This window comes from Myodes glareolus, chromosome 24, assembly GCF_982192425.1.
Source record: "Myodes glareolus chromosome 24, mMyoGla1.1, whole genome shotgun sequence".
In the NCBI taxonomy this organism is placed as follows: domain Eukaryota; kingdom Metazoa; phylum Chordata; class Mammalia; order Rodentia; family Cricetidae; genus Myodes; species Myodes glareolus.
The window spans coordinates 42580981-42589500 of record NC_142049.1 but is presented as its reverse complement, the minus strand read 5'-3'; the positions used below and the strand labels follow the sequence as shown (position 1 = coordinate 42589500).

General features: G+C 45.4%; 1 long non-coding RNA gene across 1 annotated transcript; it reads left to right on the top strand.

Annotated features, from left to right (window-relative positions):
- The first annotated feature begins 6229 nt into the window (after positions 1–6229).
- Positions 6230–7694, top strand: LOC146889949 (uncharacterized). Its single transcript, XR_014999612.2, has 2 exons — positions 6230–6290; positions 6921–7694. It is a non-coding gene; the product is annotated as an uncharacterized LOC146889949 (long non-coding RNA).
- Positions 7695–8520: the final 826 nt, after the last annotated feature.

Here is an 8520-nt window from a genome sequence, read left to right as displayed (position 1 = left end):
ACCTGGGTGAAACCCCGTTGTTTACCCAGTCCTTCATGCTCCATCCTGCAAAATGGAGGTTGTTTCTTTACGTGTGATTTTTCTCCAAGGAATACTAGGCTACTAGTATAGAATGCTAAGTGTCGGGTTAAGCAAAGACTGCACATTGTCGGAATATCTACTGTGCAGAGAGGCAGAAACTCAGAGAGCTCTGAAAACAGGATGGAGAGGCTAGCTCGCGAAGTTGGTCCTCACCCTGAGGACCTAAGGGTCTTCACTTTAGAAAGTGGTATTTCAATGACACTTTAACTCTTTCTACTTCAAGTGTTTGAAAGCGCAACTTAAAGTGTCTTGAGGAAGAAAGGGAAATGCGCACAACAGCTTTGGGTAAGCCCGGAGCTGGACACTCAGTCAGAGGGCCAGAACCCAGAGCTTCTTCTCATTGACCTCTGCAGGCTTAGGCGAGCCCCTTAGCCTTTCCGACACTTGGTTTCCCATCTGTAGGGTTGAATGATGACAGTGACCTCAGAGTTCCCGCTGGAAAGCATCCATCCACCTGCTCGTCGGAAGCAGAGACTGACCATTAGCAATGCTCTTGCCTCCCGTGGATGCTGAAGCACACAGTGGGGATTTCTGTTCTGGCTACTCCAGGGCATCTCTTTAGAAAAACAACGGCAGATGAAACTTTAGAAAATAAAGCTGCCTGAGCTTGCGCTTGACTGCCTAGCTCAGGATCAGTCAAGATTTTTATTGTTGTTGTTGTTGTTGTCTTGATGGCTTGCTTGTTTTTCGTTTCCAGATGTGGTCACGTGTCTCTCTGTATGTGCACTGGGATGCCTGAAAGAAGGCCAAACAAGGCATTGGATTCCATGAGCTGGAATTACAGGCAGTTGTGAACTGTCTGAAGAGGTCTGCTTACAGAGCCTTGGGCATGCTCTCTTTTGGTGGGGGATAGGGAGTGATACAGGGGTTCTCTGTGTAGTCATGGCTGAACTGGAATTCACTTTGTAGACCAGGCTAACCTCGAACTCACAGAGATCCACCTGCCTCTGCCTCCCAGGTGCTGGGATTAAAGGTGTGTGCCGCCACCGCCTGCATTCTTAATTGCTGAGCCATCCCTAGGACTGGCTGCTTTTAAAGCTGCTGAGGGAGTTTGCTATTCAGTTAAAGCAGAACTTCACTAGGGGAAGGGATGTCCTTGGGGTCTATTTCCTCAAAATAGCCTTAATAGTCTTCTGCTTAGGGAGCACGCATGGCCACTGATAGGGAACCAGGCTCCAAGTCTCCTGCTTCAAAAATATAATATCCAGGGGCTGGAGAGATGACTCAGTGGTTAACAGCAATGATTGCTTTTCCAGCCATCCTGGGTTTAATTCCCATCAACCATCTGCAATGAGGTCTGGTGCCCTCTTCTGGCCTGCAGGCATGGAGAACACTGTATACATATTAAATAAATAAATCCTTTAAATATATCATGCAACAATATATTTCGTACACCTCAGCCCTGTTTAGCACTTCATATATTACTGACTTAACACCTGAAGCACCCTTTGAAGAGGGGTAAAACAGGACAGGGGGAGGAAGGGAAAGAGGGTGGCAGGGAGACAAAACTCGTTTTACAGGTTGTACAGGCAGGATGAAGCTGAAGGAAATTCTTACAGATATGAGGGGAAAGACGAGGGAAATGGTTGCAAAGTCCATCACAGTTCTGACACGAGACTGTGTAGATTGGTATTCAAGGAGAAAAGTCAGTCCTCCAGGATGGGCCATGTGTGTAAACTTCCGTGTACCTGTATATAGGAGACGGATTCAGACAGTCCAGCCTCAACTGCTCTGGAGTAATTGCAGATCCAACCACCAGAGGGCGCCAGAGAAGGCGGACCTGTCACCCAGGTGAGGGAAAACGACTTGTAATCTTTGTAAGGAAGCCTACAGCTGGTTTTCTGAATTGTTAACAGATGGGACAATTATGCGTGAGAGTTTACTGTCTGATACTTTCAGTGCAAGCGGGGTAGTTCCTCAGTAAATAAGCAGGGCTGGAGCGTTCGGGAAACAAAGGGAAGGTCTGTAAAGCATGCATGCATCTGCTTTCCAGGAGCCTGCTGTTAGGTTAAACAGAAAGATAGACAGAGTAGTATTAACTGTTGAACCTATTCCACAGATTTAAAACTCCATGCTACTCTGTTGCTTTTTATTTGAAATCCCTACACCCTTCACCTACTAGACTCTTTAGGGAGGTGTGCAATGGTCGAGTCGGGTTAGTACTGGAGGTTTAGGTGGGGACCCTGTTTGGTTTGGGTTATACATCCTCAACCCCTCCCTGTAATAATGGTAGGTTATTCCTTCACCCATGGGCTCTATGCACACACCCCTCTCCAAAAAAAGATACCTAGCAACCACGGTACTCCCTTAAGCCCTACCTACACATGGGTTGTTTTTCTTTTTTTACATATATATTTTTATTCATCCCTAGTGACAAAATTTAAACAGTTTCTGATCAGATGTGTTCCCAGTGTGTCCTATGAAGGCTAGAAGGGTCAATCAGGCCTAAACTGGTTTTGGGTGAATCACAATAAGGCACAGCATGTACTCTGGTCTCCTTCCAGGGGGAATCTCTATTTACCATTTTATGCCTAGGAATAATTAAGGGTGCATATGATTAAAATCAGATGCATTATGGGGGAGGAACAAGCATAGTAGAGAAATGATGATGTAATCTGTCTAGCAATCAAAACAGAGAGTGACCCAAGCCATGAATCTTCAAGACCAACCACCTCCTTCTCTTGAGCCCTCACCCCCTGTTGGTAGTTTGAATGTTATTGGCCCCATAAGTTCATAGGGAGTGGCACTCTTAGGAGGTGTGGCTTTTTTGAAGTGGTTGTGGCCTTGCTGGAGGAAGTGTGTCACTGTAGGGGTAGGCATTGAGGTCTCCTATGCTCACGCTATGGCTAGTTCAGACCTCTTCCTGCCTGTGGATCAAGATGTATCAACTCTCAGCTCTTTCTCCAGCATCATGTCTGCCTGCATGCTGCCATATCCTACCATAATGATAATAGACGAAACCTCTGAAACTGTAATTAAATATTTTCTTTTATAAGAGTTGCTGGTGTGGGAGAATTGTCTGTGTTCTGTCAGTCATATTTTAATAAAACGCTGATTGGCCAGGCAGGCAGTATAGGTGGGAAAGCCAGACAGGAAGTAGAGGTGGAGCAAAGGGACTGGGAGTATTCTAGGAAGCTCCCTCTGCATTCTTGCCCAGACCACCGGAGAGGAAAGATGTAAGCTGCCCCGCTGGAAAAGGTACTGAGCCATGTGCTAATGTAGATAAGGATAATGGGGTAACATAAATTATAAGAACTAATAAGTAGCCTGACTTAATGGGCCAATCAGCTTTATAACTTATAGAGATCTCTGTGTGATTGATTTCCCTTGGGAGTTGCCGGCTGTGGGGTACCGGGCGGGACAGAAACCCCAACAAGCCGGCCCTCATGTTACAAGTTGCCGTGGTCATGGGGTCTCTTCACAGCAATAGAAACCCTAACTAAGACACCCCCCTCTCAGTGAAGCCAGAACAATAGCTGAGGACTCTGAGCATGCTCACACACGTGACCCTCTGTCAGTTTTGACAGTGTTACCCCTCTCTGATCTTTACTCCAAATAAAATTCTCTTGCTGCTTTTTCATGTCTCTTGGTCCTTCTTCTCGATTCTGTGGATAAGAGGCCAAGAACCTGCAACACCAGACCAAGGCTCTGACTCCAGGTAACACACAGCACAGAGCCTTGGAGGAAGGTAGCTGGGCTCCGGTTCCTGTAGCCCTCCTATGTCCCAGGTTCTTCATCTTGAATAACCCTTCCCACACTTGTGCCGTGCAGATTAAATGGGAAACCCGTGCAGAGTGCTCAGAATTATGTCTCAATTATTCTTAGGATTCCAGCTGTGGAGACTCTACAGGGCAGGCAGGGGAGTCACACCAACCCAACCCATTCATTTTACAGAAGGAGAAGATGAAAGCCTGCCACCTGCTGGCTGTGATAGCATAGTGACAGGTCTTTAAACTTCCAAAGCCTGTACCGCGGCTGAGCTGTGGGAAGAATTAACTGAGGAGCATACACAAAGATCTCTGCAGAACTCACCTCAACGCTTGCCTCTTCAAACTGGGCTGTGACTTCAGTGACTTTGCATTGTGGTCTCCACCATTCCTGACAGAAAGAACCTGCTCCTGCTGGCTGAGGGTTTCAGTCCTTCATGACAGGAAGGGACATGGGTGCGGCTCAGACCATGGTGACTGGGGTGTGTAGCTAGGGCTACCCACATCACAGTGGACCCGAGAGCAGAGGGTAAGGCCAGAGCCACAGTCTGGGCTACAACTTTTAAAGGCTAGTCCCCAGCAAGATGGGTCCTACCTCCTGAAAGTGGCACAGTTTCTCAAGACAGTGCCACCTACTGGGGAATGAGGGTCCAAATCACGAGCCTGTGGGGGACATTTCAGACTCACACTAACTTTCACTGGAGCAAGCTATAACCTGGGGAGAAGCTGGCTCAGGAGTTCCCCACTTTGTAATCGTGTTTCCCATCAAATCAAAGCAACGATAAACTGCCAAGTCACCAGCAGAAGGGATGCCTCCAATACCTGGGACTCAGAGTTTGTTCTCAATGGAGATGGAAATGTCTACAAACTTAGCAAGTTTGAGAGCTGTTCTCTGCAAAAGAATCAAAAGCATAAACAAAGCAATTGGGCTGATTGAAATTGACTTTAGAACAAGTTGGTCAAATAGAAGTCTAGTAAAGAAAGTTCCACTGGGTGTAACCAGCACCCGGGAGGCAAAGACTGGTGGATCTGAGTTCGAGGCCAGCCTGGTCTACATAGTGAGTTCCAGGACAACTGGGGCTACACAGAGAAACCTTGTCTTGGGAAAACAAAAAATAAAAACAGAAAAGAAGGGAGAGGAGGTAGAAGAAAGAAAGAAAGAGAGAGAGAGGGAACAAAGAGAAGGAAGGAAGGAAAGAAGGAAGGAAGAAAGGAAGGAAGGAAGGAAGGAAGAAAGAAAGAAAGAAAGAACGAAAGAAAGAAAGAAAGGAGGAAAGAAAAGGCAAGCGAACTTAAGTTTCTGTCATTGGTTACAAAAATCAGTTTGACTTTGAAAGTAAAATCTTTTTGTATCTTCTTGCCCTCTTCACTCACTCTGAAGACTTCGTGGTAAAACACAAGCTTAGCCCTGTGCTCCACGCCCTGAACAGCAAAAACAAACAAAGAAGCAAATAAAAAGAATGACAGCGGCTTTGAAATTGCTGTTTAGGGACAAACACCTGAGTCCAAATGCTGGAAGCCCTGCTTTGCTCGGTTCTTCTCGCGAGAGCCGACTAACATCGACCAGCGATTCTAACTAGGAACTCGCGGTTGAATAAAACTGTTTCACCGAAGTGCAGTCGGCGTCTCAGCTTGATAAATATCGCCATTTCCTGTTCAAACAGCTGAGCTCTTAGAAACCTGCTGCTTGGGTGTCTTTTTTAAAAAACTACTTTTATGCAATTTACCATTGAAGAACGAGCAATGAAGGGGGGAATTCTCGGCATGCAAAGGAGGAAGCAATCAGGATTCCAGCGAGGACAGAAGCACTGCTATCTATCAATAGCCTTTTAAAACCTCCATTTGAATTTAAAACTAGCCAGCTAACTGGACCATCCAAACAGAAGGGGATAGAGTGGGTAGGAGGAAGACGGGATTTCAATGAAGGCGTACCGCAGTAAACCGTGCCCAACGCTAGAGGGCAGTGCAGTGCTAATATTTCCGCAGCCAGCTAGCAAGCACAGCTTTAGCATAGTGTTCAGATCATCCTACATGTCCTTAACAAAATTAATGCCGCTAGGGTTTGAGTACTTTTATTATGAAGGCATTAAATGTGTACAGAAGTAGCAAGAATCCTCCGTAATATTCCAAACTAGCCCCATCCCACTCCCCACTTCCTCCCTGTCGATAAAGTTAAAAAGAATTCATGCCTCTGACTGCTAAGTGTCTCTATTTCTCTAGCTTGGTTTTTTTGTCTGTTTGTGTTTGTTTTGTGTTTTTTTTTCTTTTTTGGTTTTTCAAGACATGGTTTCTTTGTGTAGCTTTGAGCCTGTCCTGACACTAACTCTTTAGACCAGTCTGGCCTCGAGCTCACAGAGATCTGCCTGCCTCTGCCTCCTGAGTGCTGGGGTTTAGGGTATGCACCACCACCGCCCAGTTCTAACTTATTTTTTAAACCTGCTCCAGGTGTCATGTTACTTTGTCCCTGTGTGGTTTATTTGTCATCCCTGCAGGGTATGAAAGGTAATGCTTATTTTGTTTCTTTTCGTAAATACATGCTATATAATAAAACTCCTCATTATCACCTAGCAGCTAATTCATAATCAAATGATCACGGTGTCTCAAAATGCCCATTTTGTGGCTTTGTTTCAATCAATAACCAAAGGAGGGGCACTGAATTTGGACACCCCATCCCTGAAGGCTCTTTTAATCTAGATAGACTGGTTTCCCCTCACTTTCATGCCTGTGTACATATTATATAGAATACATTATTTTAAAATACTAAATAAACATGTAATAATTTAATTATATCATTACTGAGCATAGGACATGTGTGTAGATGCTCAGGAAGCACACATAAAATAAAATAATAATTTAAAAACATTTTAGATGCACTTATTTTATATGTGAGTGTTTTGCTTGCACAGGCTGTGCACCACGTGTGTGCAGTGCCCAGAGAGGTGAGAAAAGAGCTTCATCTGCTGTGGAAATGGAGTTACAGATGACCGTGAGCCAACATGTGGGTGCTGGGGATTACACGGGATCCTCTGGAGGAGCAGTCAGTGCTCTTGACAACAGAACCATCTCTCTCTAGACCACAACTTTTTGTCTTTCTAAGAATACACCCCTTAGTTTTTATTTTATTTTTTTCAGGCTTACTTTTTGGCCAGATGAGCCTGGAACTTGCTGTGTAGACTTGTGACAATCCTGCTTCAACTTCTCAAGTGCCGGCATGACACCGTGCTTCCCATGGGCCCTTTAGGTCTGACTATTAGGGCATTTGGGTTGCAGCGCTTGGTTTTCCACTTTGTTGCTCTCAAACTGACGGGAACAGCTTTGCAGGAAAAAAAGAACTGCACTCAAGTCCCACTCACCTGCGCCCTGCCTGGCTTTCTGTCAGTTTGGACCCAGAATTCATTCTTTGTAAATTCTTGGGATATGGAATTATTAGGAGAATTAAGTGAGATGGTGAGAGACAAGCTTTCGGGCTAGAATAACAGCAACATAACCACAAACGACTATTATCACCCAAATAGATTTTCATAATTCTTAGCATTTCTGAGCTAAGGTAACAACACATGGTCCGAGGGAAGCGCGGACATCTGGCTTCATCCTCATCAGCGGCGGGAAGGGTTTTAGCCCAACTTTGCTGAGTTCTTCTCTCGTGCTGAAAAACACCGCGATCTCTGTGCACAACAGCGTAGCCGACTTAAATACAGAAATAAGAGTTCCTGGGCCAACGAGACAGCTCACTGGGTAAAGGCCCTTGCTGCCACAGCTGGTGACCGGAGATCCATTCCTGGGAACCAATCGGTGGAAGGAGAGAGCCGGCTCAGGTAAAGTTGACCTTTTGACTTCCACGTGGGTATTGTGGTGCCTGTGTGTATGTACACACACAAGTAAATAAAGAAATGCAACAAAAATAAAGAGAGAAATTAGGGTTCTTGCAGAGGACGAAGCTGTCCTACTGTACTTTACGATGTGAAAGAAAGGTTTCTGAGTAGAGTCCAGCAAGAGAAGAATTCACAGCCCCATTTTTCTTGCCTCTTCCTGGTGCCCCACCCAATAACAACAGGAACGGTAACAGCAACAATATTCCTTGCTCCCTCAAGATTGCTAGCCCGTGGCTGGTGAACAGAATTCACTGTACATCCGGCAGTCCCACCAATGTCAATCCCAGCAGATCCCAGGGTGGTGTGGGGAGCACTCAGCAGAGGCTGCTGAACTTGCACAGAGACAGACCCTGAGGCTGGAGGCCTGCAAGCTCCCTGCTGGGACAGGGAGACTCTCCCGTTTCAGAGCAGAACTGTCCCGAAGCTTTCAAGAGTCCTACCCATCCTGTGACCTAGACAGATTCTGTTGAAAAGGACAGTTTATTTTAGAATTGAAAGTAGAAAAACGTAATCCCATTCTCAAGCAGTATGGGCATAGAAAGAAGTGGGTAACGTAGCTAGTGGGAGCTCAAGTTGACTTTGTGTGCCAGAAACGTTCTATTTATAGATTTATTTCTTGCTGAGACAGGGCATCACGAAGCCCAGGCCGTCTTTGAGCTGCTGGCCCTCCTCCTTCTCCCTTCTCCCTTCTAGCTTTTGGGGACAGAGGCATATATATATATATATATATATATATATATATATATATATATATATATGCCATCACTGTTGGCTCACGCCTAAATATGCTAAAACGCTTACTTTGAATTGAATTGTAGAATTTTGTCTCAGATTCCTTTTGATAAAAAACAGCTAAACTT